This window comes from Acartia tonsa, chromosome 6 (assembly GCF_053477335.1).
Source record: "Acartia tonsa isolate MP-2025a chromosome 6, ASM5347733v1, whole genome shotgun sequence".
NCBI classification, from domain to species: domain Eukaryota; kingdom Metazoa; phylum Arthropoda; class Copepoda; order Calanoida; family Acartiidae; genus Acartia; species Acartia tonsa.
The window spans coordinates 14,955,044-14,969,888 of NC_137265.1; the positions used below are offsets into that span (position 1 = coordinate 14,955,044).

Here is a 14,845-nt window from a genome sequence, read left to right on the forward strand (position 1 = left end):
TTTGTAGTCCAATGTCCCCTCCCCCTTCAAGGAATTTTTGTCTGACATTTCCATAGACATTAAGTCCACTGTTTTCATATGATTACGAAGTGCTATTCTAATAATGAAAAATATATCATGTTGATACATTAACAGCATAAAAATCCCTGTCCTATTTGTTTTTAATTGTAGGATGTAACATCTTAGTCGCGTGGTTTTTCATGGGGGGGGGGGGGGGTGAAGGTTTATTCGGAATTGTAATATTCTAATATGCTTAAGATTAGGGGAGGGAGGGGACATTGGACTGTAAATTACAATTGTACCCAATTTTTATAACAATTATATCTTATTAGTTGGCTCAATAATTTTGGGTACTTTCAGATAATTATTATTGGTTTGTATCAAACTTAAAGTGTTTAAACTTTTCAACCCATAATTAAATATATAGAGGAGATAATTTTGTTATCATTGGGTATGTATACCAATTCATCGTCCATTGTCTTATCCCTCAAGATCCGAAATTACCCGAACTTTCAGAAATTACTGTAATCTAAAGTTTTAAAAATGTACGATTAAGGAAGAGGGACTTGTTAATTAATCTTTTAAACTAGTCTCTTTAACACAGGAATAAGACAATGGACGATAAATTGATGTGCACCTTTAATTATGGTAAACAGACTTACCCATTTTTTGATTGAAATTATTGGTGGAAAAGTTTGTACCAGCCAATCAAGATTAATTAAAAGTCCCAAAGTTTTTGAGTCAACAAATTATAGATTAGTTTATAAAGCTTTGGTTACAAGTATGATTTACATTCCAATGGCCACTCCCTCCCTGATATATCCTCATTAGACCATTATCACTTCCGCGCAAAATGTTTCATTTTCGCAAAAAATACTCAATAGCATTAATAGCATTTAATGATGTTAGTGAAGCAAAAAGGAAAGGAGAAATTGTGCTGTTGTAATAATATGCGGTTCTGAATTTTATGATCTTATAATATGATACATGCAAGGAAGTGAATGCACATCCTCTTTAAAAAAACATATCCTTATATAGTTAGGGATCTAAAAAATATGAGTTTAATCAAGGGATATGACAATGGACAATCAATTGATATACATCCACAATGATAAAAGCAATTTAAACCTTCTGTAGGTTAAAATTATCGGTTGAAAAGATTTAACAATTCTTGTTTAGAACCAACCAATTAAAATCATTCAAAGTTTATGAGGCAACCCTCCTCCATGGGTTTAATTAAAAACTTTACTTCTAAAATTATCCTTATTCTTAATGTATTACACTTTATTGTAATTTTTATGTGATATTTTATGAGCATGTTATTTTAATATATTTTATTATATCATTTTTAAATCAGTTCCCTAACTTTAATACTTATATGGCCTAAAGGGCAGAAAATAGGGGATGTATTTTTAAATCATTTTTGAGTATAGGATATGGTATTTTTGTAGCTAAAATATGAACTTTTAATTTAAAAATAAAAGGTTAAAAAGTAGTTTTGTTTCGTTTAAAGTATGAGGGTTTATTATTATTAATATAATCTTAAAAAATAAGACAATAGACGATAAATCAATTTACATGATGTTTCATAAAATTATCTATTCTGTTATTATTGGTCAAAAAGTTTGGACACTGCTGGTTTGAACTAAATTATCAAGATTTATTAGTTAGTTTACCAATGTTTTTAACCAATGAATTATAGAAAGATGGTTCAAATTTGGGTACAGTCCTTTTACATGCAGTTATTTACATTATCACTGCAAGAAAACAATATCTACCATGTAAACCATGCAATGTTGATATAACAACATTTAAGAAGTGACCCAAAAAACATTAAATTCGAATTGAAAATTCGATTTTAAATCATATTGGTTGAAAAATATCATTAAATTCCAAGTCCTCAAGAATTCCTGCATTATATTATAAATGTTTAAATAAAATAACATGAAAATGAATAAATTATAGCGAAAAAAAATATTGATACTAAAGAGTTGGATAATTATAAATTTCCGCCCTAACTTTTAAGTTATCTTTTTAACAAATTAATATTTCCAGGGGCAGAGGGGGCTTAATACCCCTTCACCTATTTTTTGTGGGAGAGTGGGAGTAGACAAGAAACTGTAAATAAATCTTCCCCTAAACTATTCAACTCAACTCTTCAACCACTCACCCTCTTCCTCCCCCCCCCCCCTCACTGGCCCATAATTCTTTGTAAAAAAAAATTTAAGAGTTATCTTTAATTGGCAACAAATTATTTGTCTACATTGAGACAACACTCGCATGTTAGGCAGAATTCTTATTCCCATGTTTTCTCTGTCGACAAAGGTCAGGTCAACAAGATGGTAAACCAGGGACCAGGGAGAAAGGGATAGACACTACTGTTGAAGATTGTTCTATAATGTTGACATTCGTAGCGTGAGGAAGGAGGGTGTGTTAAGGTCACAGGTGTCTACACCCAGCTAAAATAAGACATTAGGAATAATTACCTTCCATTTGTCTCTTCACTTCTCCTCAAGTCTTCACACCCCAAGGCGAATCGCTGTGCACGCCACTGTTTTAAAAATGAAAGAAATATTTCCAAGAGGATACTACCAAAATCTTTTACTTATCAGAGATATAAAAAATGCATATAACTTTTCCTTACACCCTATAATGTAAAATAGAATTTTATTCAAACTTTTATGCCTTAAGATATTTTTTTCTTGTTCTTGAGTGTCCTGGAATGGGGTATACTCACTTCCGCACATGTATATATTATCAAATAATAAGAATCGCACATTATTATAACTGCACAAACTATCCTTTCCCCTTTGCTTTCATTATATTATCAAACATTAGTTCTTATTTATTTGCAATTGTGACTATTTTCGCGAAAATGAAACACTATTGGGATGTGAATGCACACTGCCTAGGACATAGTTTTCAGACAGGGATAAGGCAGTTGTGGACAGATAGCTTAAAATTATTGGAAGTAATGATAAGGATGAATAATGATTCATTGTCCTTTATTATATACTAGAGAGAGAGAGGGGAGGGGGTGCGACCCTACATATAACTTTACATTAGAGTTTTAAAAAGAAGGTTTTTTTCCAGGCCGATTTCTTTTGATAGGTGGAAAGTGCCTTCACCAAAATAGTTAAAAACCTTTCAATGACCTATGTGAAGCTTCGTTGTAATGGAGAACTACATTAGTCCAGCAGTTATCGAGATCCTTTGGTACGCACAGAAAGACAACCTGTTACTTTTATGTAAGGAATTGATTTTTTTGGCAGTCAATGATTTCTATAAAGACACAATTCATTATTTTCTGCAGTTTATTGTACAATAACATACTGTTATAGTTATCAACCATGAAATATTACAAATTTAAATGAATTACTGGATTTTTGGAAAAGTCTGAGGCAAAATAGTTTTAGTATAGGATCTGAACTGCATGAATGTCCCCTAATCTTAAAGGTTTTAAGTTACTCTGATGATTAAAGGATAAAGGGACTATTTACTTAAAGTTGGCAAATTCATTAAACTCATAATTTCACTTTTAGAATATGGTTAAAGGGTATATTCCACTTTGGTTACCAATATAAATCTTGATTGGTTGGTTCAAACTAGCAGTGTCCAAACTTTTACACCAAAAGTCTCAATCTACAAAATGGTGATTTTTTGTCTATTGTCTTATCCCTTAAGATCTCTGGCAAAAAAAAACCTTTCAGAGATAAGGAAGAGCTTGTCCATTAATTAACCAACCTTCAGTATATACTCCTTGGGTCCCTAGCCTTGAGAAATCATTAGACCTATGAAATAGTATACATAAGTCAAATCATTCTAGTTAATTAAAAGGTATATCTAAATCTATAGATAATTAAAAATCTTCCGTGCTTATAAAGGGACAGTACTCTAATTTTTTTTGCCTATTTATTATGAATAATTTTTTTTTTATATTTTACCGCTCTCCGATGGTTAAAATCTTTGGTTATAGGGTAATTAAAGGGTATGTCTATATACCTATAATCAAAATTCTTCCAAGCTTATAAAGTGCCATTAGATTAATATATTATGCTTTTGCATCAAACTCAAATCAGATCTTGCTAACCATTTTAGGGAAGCTATGCATACCTAATTCAAATTTAAGCCCTATAATGCCCTTACTCCCCTAGATGCTAGAGGTGCATTCACTAATTTTAGCCACACTCTTAACAAAATTCTATTCCTAAGTGTAAATTTTATGTTATACTATTTACTCAAAAGGCTAGCAATACCCATTAAAAAACCTAACATGTAAGAAGAATTTTGAATTTAAATTTTATTACATTTGCAAAATGTGCAATTTTACGTTTCTTTTTAATGTAAATATACTCATTTAAAATGTCTTTAACTTTTGTGTAAATCTGCAAATCACATAGGTTTATACACTTCTTAAAGGACAGTATTTGCTTTTAGTTTATGAGAAAAAAACAAATTTTTAATGTTTAAAATATTGTTCCAGGACTTGATTAGATCTGTAATTAACTTCTTTCTTTAGTTCAGGGTGACATATGATTCCACTGAACTGATTAAGTTCTTCCTTATAGGGATGCTTTACATAGGCTCTTGGATGGCTTTATGGTATTTAAGTTTTAGATTAATTTTGGGATAGTTTTAGGCAATTTTTCTGTTATTTTCTGTAATTTTCTCCCAATTGAATATAGATGCTAGCCATTTGTATGTACATTAGAAAACAAAAACAACTTCTAGAATGTCCATTTAACATTTGAATGCTTGGGTTTAGGATTTAAATAGAATGAAGAAAACTTCCTTGTAAAGGAATGTTTTGTTTGGTTGGACAAACATTGCTGATTTTCTAATTTTTCAGTATTTAAAATTAATCAATTTACAAGGAATAAATGATATCCACAAATGCAAATTTTTAAATAGCTGTAGCCTTATCAATTGTTAATAAATTTACTCTTTAAGACGTAATTTAGGGCGTAAGACAATAAATAGAGTAGCTTTACTAAAAAATAATAGAATTCAAGCGGTTACAAACACAAACGAAGCACATAAATATTTTACTTCCCAACGTTGAGGTGGAATTGGGGAATTAGGGATAAAAATGGTGTTCAGATCATACACCCCCCCACACACACTCCCTCATGACTAATTCAAATATTGTTTTAGAAAAAAAATTAAATAATTTTAAAACCAACTGTCCCTTGAAGTGCAAGAAAAATAAAGGATGAAATGATATTTCTTTTTTGATTTGAATTAAATCTTAGTTTTTAAAGGTTAAATTGGAGGAAGTGATAGGTTTTTTTTAAAATAATGATATTGAGTTTTTTTTGTTTATGTGTAGCATCATTACAATTATTCTATTTACGCACACTATCAATGTATGTTATCTCGTGTCCCACCCCCCAAGAAAATAGCTTAAAACCATTACAGGACCAGTAGGTATAATCTCTGAAAAGTAGAGCCCAATCGGTTCAGCGGTTACTGAGATCTTAAGCTTCAGACGGACAGACAGACGGACAGACATCGTTCTACTTTGTATTATAGATAAAAGACAAATTGCTTTTGTTTTTTCTCTAATCCTACTATACATATATTGTTTTACCGTCTTTTAATACATCATTATACTTACGAATTTATTTGATTTTGTAAGACAAAAGATTTGAAAGATTGAATGAGATGTTTTGTTAATGTTTTTAATTACCGAATTCCTATAACTGCATCCACAATTAAAATTCACACATTCTGCTCAGGGAGGGGAGGGGACATTGGACTGAAAATTACACTGGTGCCAAAAGATTTAAAGCCACGTTATCTTATTCGTTGGCTCAAAAACTTTGTGTACTATAATTGAATTTTTATATATTGGTTGGTAAAACTAGTATTATTTAAACTTTTCAACCAACAATGTGATATACATAAGGGTTAATTTTGTTAATCATGAAAGGATTATTTCATCTTAAGATAATCCATTTTGCTTTGCGACAAAATGTAAAATTATGGAGGATTTTGTCAAAAAATCACTAACTACGACCTACCCTTTATAGAGAAGCTTTACCTTTTCCCTGACTCAACACATACACACACACACACACAAACACACCCACAGATTAACAAGAATTCTGTGCGCGAGTAATAATTGATAAAAAAAATGTTATGCAGCCACTAATTATCCGGCAATATCCCTTCATTTGTTTAGAGGACCACTATCCCCCCTCCCCCCCCCCAAAAAAAAAAAACCAATTGCTTACAGCGATCCCTAACCCTTACTTCACCGAGATCTTGAGGGATAATACAATGGGCGATAAATTGACAAGGATAACATTGAAGTTTTGTACAACCTGATGAAGATTAATTGAACTTTGAAGGTAGTCAAAGTTTTAAAACCAACGGATAGGGGATCGTTATTACAAGACTAGTATAATTTACAGTCAAAAGTACCCTGCCAACTTTGCCTAATGATAATAAACAAAATTAACTCTTCTGTGGATTAAAATTGTCTGTTTAAAACTTTGAACAATGGTAGTTTAAACCAATCAATTAAGATTTTAAAAAGACCTAAAAGTTTTTAAGCTAACGAATAAAGAGTGCTTTATAGAAATTTGGACATGAATCCTTGAAATTGCTAAACCTACAACAAGCATCACAAATAAAATATTGGGTGAAGGGGGTTCACATGGTCCAATAACAGTTGGAGGGAAGTTGCCAGTTATGCCAATAATTAGGCAAGTATAACCGTAAATCATTTTAATGGTCGTTATTCTGCGGGAGCTACTCATTCGTATTAACAAGGAGGACAATGTTCCTCAGTAGCGCAGAAATAACAATATTATAAAACAATTTATTACATTTATAAGATTTTTAACAACAAAGTTAGGACAAAAGTTAGAAAAAACTCAAAAACAATTAATAGAATAAAGTCAAAGATTCTATTGAATTTGCCCCCTACCTCTAACATCTACATCTAGATTTGCAACAAAATATGAGAGGGGGATGGGCTTTTTCTCTTCGGCGACGTGGGTTGACTTACCAACAGCTAAATAGCCTAAAAATAGCTTTGGTCCATTCCATACTATTATGAACAATCATATATTTGTCGTTTATGGGATCTTATTGGTACGGACAGTACTAATGCTACTTTTTATAGTCTTAAGGATGTCCAAGCTTTCTATTGGGGGGTAAAATGGCGCATTTAACCACCCCCTTCCTTGGACAAGGGCATACTTGCTTTATCATGAATCTGTACCCAAATATTTGTAAGTCATGATCTATTATTGTCAGAGAGGGAGGGGACAATAGGATGTTAATTAAACTTGTACCCCCAAAGTATTATAGCCACGTTGTCTTTTTCGTTGGCTGAAAAACTTTGGGCACTTTTACTGAACTTTGATTGGTTAGATCAAAACTTGTAGTTGTTGACAAACGTTTCAACCAATAATATTACCGAAAGAATAGGTAATTTTGTTTATTATCATTGGAGATGTATATCAATTTATCGTCCATTGTCTTATTCCTTAAGAGCCCTGATTACTGTGTACCAGTTTTGAAATCTTTTATCATTTGGACTATAAAAACAAATATCTTTACAAATCACTTTAAAAGAAACTAATTTTTTTTTTAAATTTCGAAACTGGAAACGTTTTTCTTTTATCAGCTCATTCCTAAAACATATAAAAAGCAATAAATGTTTTATTAAAGTAAAAGAAATAGCAGTTTATAAGATTTTAAATAGAAGAAAAATGTTTTTTTACAGTTTCGTAATCCTCAAATAAATAGGGCTCATAATTCTAAAAGATAATACACAACACACTCACTTACACACACACACACACACACACACGTCGCGTCATCTGTTTAAAAATATTTTCAAAATAAACTTTCCCCTATAATCTTCTTAAAAAAACAAGAATGACTGCATTACTCAAAAGCGTAGCCTAAAAAAATATGCCCCTTTTTATCATAGCTTCACAATAAGTTGGTCAGTCTGTCGGTCTTGACTTAATCACTACAAATGCAAAAAGCTAGGTCTTTGTATTAATTTTGATTTTATTTGAAAAACTTCAACGTTTATACGACAATATAGCAATGAATAACTATGTATACAAAATTTTGTCAGCGTATAACCCCTAAAGCATAAGACGCAGCCTTAATCCCTTTGTTTAAAACCATTAAGAAAACTACATATGTATATTTACATTTTTGGGCCATATGCACCAATTTAAATCACAAGGTTTTAATTTTTTATACTTCTTACAGCATGTTGAATAAAATTAAATACCCCAAAAGTACTATTGGTTTAATTTTATGAAGAAAAAAATATGTCTTTTTTTATGAACGGAAATCATACAAATATGTAAAATGTAATCATAAACAAATTTGTTAATTAATTCAAATAATTGGTTTTCTAGTATCGCTTCGAAACCGATTAATATCTGCTGGATTAGAACCAGTTCGAAGCCATACTGAAAAATCATGTATCGTATCGTATTATAGACAATTTTCTACGAATAATAAAATAAAATTCAAAATAATAATACCACTTTTTTAGATTTGGCCTTCGGCCCTTCTGGTCTAATAAAACTGGAAATAACTTTTATTTTTTCTATCCGCGGAAGGCTGTCTATAATACAATGCGCTAAAAAACTATTATCCTTTTAAAAACTATTAATATTAAATATTACATTTTTATGTAATTTAATTATTGCTTTACATTAAGTGAATCAAAAAGAAATATCAAGTAATATCCTGTTATTTACGTTTCTGTGGACAAAATTTGTAAAATATTACTGTAGTTATAAAAGTTACAATTCAGTAATCAAATAATTATTGCGATTTATGTAGTAGCTTACCAGGCTTTAAAAAGATCCTTTGTTGGAAAAACCCCTTAAATTGCAAGTGAAAAAAATATACCCCATTCCCCCCTTAATGATTAATGATGATAAACAAACTTACCCCTTCGATAATGATTTTTGGATGACAAAATGTGACACTACAAGTTTAGAACCTACTTATTAAGATTTAATAAAAGTACCCAAAGTCAGCAAATAAGATATATTTATCATAAAACTTTGGGTACTTTGGGATCGTAAAGGATTGGGGTTTATGGAGGTCTACGTCCAAAATGGGTTATTTTCCCATCTATTGTCTATTGAATATTTATGTTACTTACTTTGTGTTTTGTTCAATAGGTAAGTACTGCTTTAAAAAAAAATCAAGAATACAGAGATTGGACATGAACGAGAAATTAATCCTTATGGTAACAGGATCTTTGTGCGTCTGTATTGAAGGATCTGCTAAACCGATTGGGTTCTCCTTTATAATGCATCTTCTCATATGTCCCGGGAAGGTTTATAACTATGTTGGGGAAGTGTAACACCACTCTCCTAAGAGATATTGCCCCGAGAAAGCAATGACCCCCCCCCCCTACCCCAACCCCAAATAAAAGGGTATAATGTTAAATCTAAGTTTACTGTGTTAAGAATCTGTTGCAATTATTATAACAACATAAAGTATTTTTTGTATAACCGTTTATCCACAAAAGTACAATAAAAATTGTGCTTCTTTATGTTCCTCAAATTTAAATGGTACCTATTTATATTTAAAGTATCGAAGCTACTTTATAAGTCTGTTGTCTTCCATTCAAAAACAAGGATGACAACATCCATAAAAGCGAAGCTCGGAAATGGAAGGACAAACGAACATTAACACTTATAGATTGTCAGAATTGAATTAGCAGAATATTAATGCATCAGTACAAAAAATATTGTTAGTAAATTTGTTACAATACTGCATAAATAGATGATGCTGTTTAAGGACATACATACATTTTTGGGACTTGTTTATATAGATGCTTTGCTTATAACATTGTATTTTGTTGTAATAGGAATCAGTTTTCAAAAAATCAGAAGAATCGGATAATTTTAACATACAAAAATTTGTTGTCAAAAAAGTTAAAAATCGACATGTTTCAAATGGACGTACAGACATTCTGGTATTGATTATAGAGTTGCTACGCTTTCTAAATTGTACCTAACTACTACAGGAATCATCATGCAAAATTGGAATCGATAGGTCAATGCTAACCTGTTTAAATTAACGAAAAGAGCTAACTCTCTGTCACGGACGGACCGACCCTAATTATAGAAAAGCTTCGCTTTTTAAAAAAAAATAGGGAGGGATAGGACATTAGACTGTAAATTACACAGGTACACACAGATTTTTGAACACAAATTTTTATAAAATGGCTTAAAACTTTGGGTATTTTTATAAAATTTTGATTGGTTGGTTTAAAAAATAGCATTAAATTGGGGAAACGTGAATTTCTTATGGCTGTTCCAGATAGAAGACTGATTTATTTTGTGTGGATTTCCTTTAAAAATTAGCTTCCAGAATTCATCCATAATTTTTCTGCTTCGATGCTTTTAAAAAAAAATTTTAAAGTATAATTCTATACAAAGTTTTATTTAAAATGATGTAAATGTTTAAAATGAATGATTTCTAAAATATTGGTGACCAAAAATTTCTCTAAAATTCTTTTGTGAGGAATTTTAAGCAATATTGTGAGTTCTTTCAAAACCTTTTTGGTCATAAAAATTTGTCATTTTTGTTTAAAAGACAAATTACTAAACGATTCATCCTTTCTTTATTATGAAAAGTAGTAGGTTTTTCTTAAACATATTGGTAACCTCTGAACCGATTGAGTTCTTCATTTAAGACAAGCTTCTCATAGACTCTGGAATTGTTAAGGAATGTAAATTGATCTCTTGGGCTGGTTTTAGGCTATTATACAAGAAAAGTCTAGTAGTTAATTTTTCACTTTTTAGGATTTTTGATCAAACAATTTTGTTTCTAAACATATCTGCCAGTCAGATTTTATCATTATTGAGACAAAATATATATTGTATTCTGAATGTTGTGCTTTAAAAGTTATCACAATAAAAAAATATAAATAATAAGCTTTTTACTATAAAAAAGTCAAAATCAAATTTTTTTTCTTTCTGTAGCTTGCTTCTTTATCTGATTGGGATAGAATTTTAGGAATATGTCTATTATATAACCTTGGTTACAAGAATTGGTGTGCGTTCATTTCCGCTTATGTATCACACTATTAAATCTTTAGAACCGCATATTATTACACTTCTCCTCTGTTATATTAATATCATTAAACAGTATGCTATGCTATTTTGCCTTTTTTTGCGAATTTAAAACATTATTTGGTTGTGATAATATGCGGAAGTGAATGCACACCACAAGAATGACTATGTGCGACAAATTGCATCAGCGCAGCCTGATTCTTAAATATATGTGATGATTCTTGATGAATGAAATATCTTGCTTTAAACTTTTCTTTGAGCCAAATGAAAAAATAAGAGACAAAAAAGGTTTTTATAAGATTTTTTAATTGTATTTTTTTAGGATATTTTGTTAAAAAGAAAGTTAAAAGAATGTAATTTTTAAATTTTTAAGGATCGAACCAAGATTGAAATTCTTCGAATTCCTAACAAAAAAAACTTAAAGATGTTTCAAGATAAAATTTGTCACCTTTTACTTTTTGAAAGGACTTTAAGTATCTAGGGATTTTAAGGAATAAGACAATGGAAGAAAAATTTATGTACATACCCAATGATAAATAAACTTACTCTTCTGTAGATTAAAATTTTTGGTTGAATGTTTGGACACTTATAGTTTGCATCAACCAATTAAGATCAAATGAAAGTACCCAAACTCTGCTATAAAACTTTGGGTACCGGTAAATTTACAGTCCATTGATATTGATATTGAAAGTAAATAGCCCAAAGCAAATAATAAAATATTTGAATATAAATATAAAGATAATTATTATCGATTAATCAACATTCATAATCGAAATTAAATGGAGACAACTTTTCTGAAAATCAAATATTGTTGGATATGAATTATTTTTGACATTTACATATGTTGACAAAAGTATTTATAATTGTCTTATTGTGACATTTCTAGGGAGGGAGAGGACATTGTACGGTAAATTGTACTGATTTTTTAGTTTTTTAACCAGGTTTTCTATTCGTTGGCTTAAATTCTTTGAGTACTTATAAAAACTGGGATCGATTGGTTTAAAATTGATTAGCAGAAAAGTTTGAGGCATGAAAGTTATTCCCAATTTCCTCCATATGTTAAAAAACAGGAATTGTCAATAAATCACTTTATTTGAGTCATTAAGCAAGCGTCTTATCCTTGAAAACGACCACTTCCTTATAATGGTTGGTGTGCATTCACTTCCGCACATGTATCACAATTTTAAATCAGCAGAACCGCATATTTTTAAAACAGCACAAACTTCTCATTCCCCTTTGCCTCACTTTCCATTATAAAACACCTACTTCATTTATTTGCTATTGTGACTTTTTGCGGTTACTGGACACATTGTGGATGTAATGATATGCGGAAGTTTATGCACACCCTAGAAGTTACCCTAATATGGTCATAAGCAATAGTTCATTATTATATGATGAACGTTTTTACATTAAAGCAGATTTTCAAATAATTAAAATTAAAAGTTAGATTAGAGGCTTATCCTTTTCTTCTGAAACGTTTCTAGGTGTTTTATTTTTTTTGTAAAATTTCTGGTATTGAAACGAACCTTAGAGATTTGTTGTAAATATATCTTAATTTGTACAATTTAATCACTTTAAATCACATGTACATTTTACATATGGAATTCCCTAGTTGTATAGTAGCTACGATTTTTAAGCAATTGATATACAGACAAACTGTTTTGTAATTGTGCTGCTTTAATGACATAAGAATTTCGTTACATTGAAAGAAAATCCCCCAAAATTATTTTTCAATTCGCATATATGTATTGAACATTAGTTGGTGTTCCAACACTAACGTACAAAAACTATTTAATCAAAATATAAAGTTAAAAGCAGTGAACCATGGCAGTAGATAGTAGCGAACAAAAAACTACTTATTTATATCTTTTCGTTACGTAATATTGAGCAAACGGACAAAGTGACTTATATAGTTGATATGCAGCATTGCTCATAAAGTTTTATACATTTATCTTTAATAGTAGACGAGAAAATACAAATTTCTCCCAAATTTAAAGCAAACGTGTTTACTTGTCATGGGAATCTTCACTAGATGATGTTTTGCTATTGAAGTCATATTTTTTACGGAATTAATGGAGCACTGTGCATTTGAACATTAAAATTATCAATTCAACATGATTCATCTTATATGTAAAACTTTTCATGGATATCGGAATAGGGCCGTAAAAGATATTTTTTTCATTCCCAATTGATAGAAGGTGTTATGACGCTAATAAAGTAGGTATCTTTTAATTAAAGGCTAAAATGTCGCTTTTACGACGACGATAAAAGTGGTCACACGTGGCTGACATCTTATTGAATAAATGTAAAAGAATAGAGGGAGCATAGGTTGAATAACTGTATGTTCACGGGTATGGGGACCCTGTGCCGACTTTAAATTTGTCAATGACGTTGGAAATATTAACACAGCCAAGTCGCTAAAAAAGAGCTAAAACAATTTGCTAGTAGACGAAAAAGGTTCCCACCACTGCACTGGAACAAGGTAGTTGTCTAGGATATACATTTATTATTATTGTCATGTTATTAATTAAGTTTGATTTGTCGTTCATTGACTCATCCCTGCATCCCCTGATTTTTGTGTACATAAATTATCGGTATAATCATTTCTATATTTGTATATTGTATGTTTGTGTGTGTGTTTGTTCTTCAATAATATTTATTAAATGTTGGTTTTAGAGGGGGGGGGATGCTATGACCTACCCCTCGCCAAATAGCTCAGAACAAATACTAATCTTCACTGTAAATTGTGGATGAGTTTGGTTCTACAATTTACGAGATCTTATTTACCATACTCATGGGTTACTTAAAGGTTTTAGATTCAGCAAAATAAAACAATAGACAATCGAATTTGCAATATGAAGAATCTACAAGAATAACATCTTTAAAAGTAGCGCAGTAATTCGTATTTCTTAAACATCTTAAAGAAATATATAACAGAATATGATTATGATTCTATAAAGTATTTTTTATATCAGAAATGCATTACAGACATACAGACAGAATTAACCTTAAGATTTTAAAATAAGACAGGGATCTTAAGGGATAAGACAATACACGATAAATTAAGGTACATTCCCTATGATTTTAAAAGAATTGACTCTTATGTAGGCTAAAATTTTTGGTTAAACAGCTGCAGTACTCAAAGTTTTGAGCCAAAGAATGAGAGAACGTGATTATAAATCTTTGAGTTCCAACTAGTATAAGTTACAGTTCAATGTCTCCTTTTTAAAGTAAATTGTAGAAAAGATTTGACTTTTTTAGAAAAAAATGAGAAAATATTGAGTACTAAGAATTGAAAGAAAAATTCAGGGATTTGGAGATAGATAAATGGAAGATAAATTATATTAATCCCTATTTCCTAAACATATCAAGTCACACAAAGGGACAATTGATGGAGGGAGGGTTAATTTTTCTTTCATTGACCCATCCTTGAATCCCTGATAGCAGAAAAAGTACTGAACTGGTCAAATAAATTCAAGGACGAATTCCCCGATTTTGTGATCAAGAGGATTTGTATGGGTGGCGTGTGTAAAGGGGGGGTGGGAATGAACGCCCCCCCCCCCCTCCATATAGTGTAAAATTGATTATGTTATGGGGTGATATGGCATTTTAAAACATAACTCGTATATCTCTTAATTGTTTGGTCAATAGCATTTGAATGGGGGTGTTTGTAGAGGGATGGAGGGTGGAATATCCTCTGAATGTAAGATTAGTTATGCTAGAGGGGTCTTATTGCACTTTAAGAAAGCCTATTTTGTCATAAAAAT

The 14,845-nt window shown here is 30.7% G+C and overlaps 1 protein-coding gene across 2 annotated transcripts in view; it reads left to right on the forward strand.

The window, feature by feature from the left end:
- Window positions 1-14,845, forward strand: part of LOC145321951 (rhophilin-2-A-like) — a 150,647-nt gene that overhangs the window by 56,485 nt on the left and 79,317 nt on the right. The gene's annotated exons all lie outside the window — the stretch shown is intronic.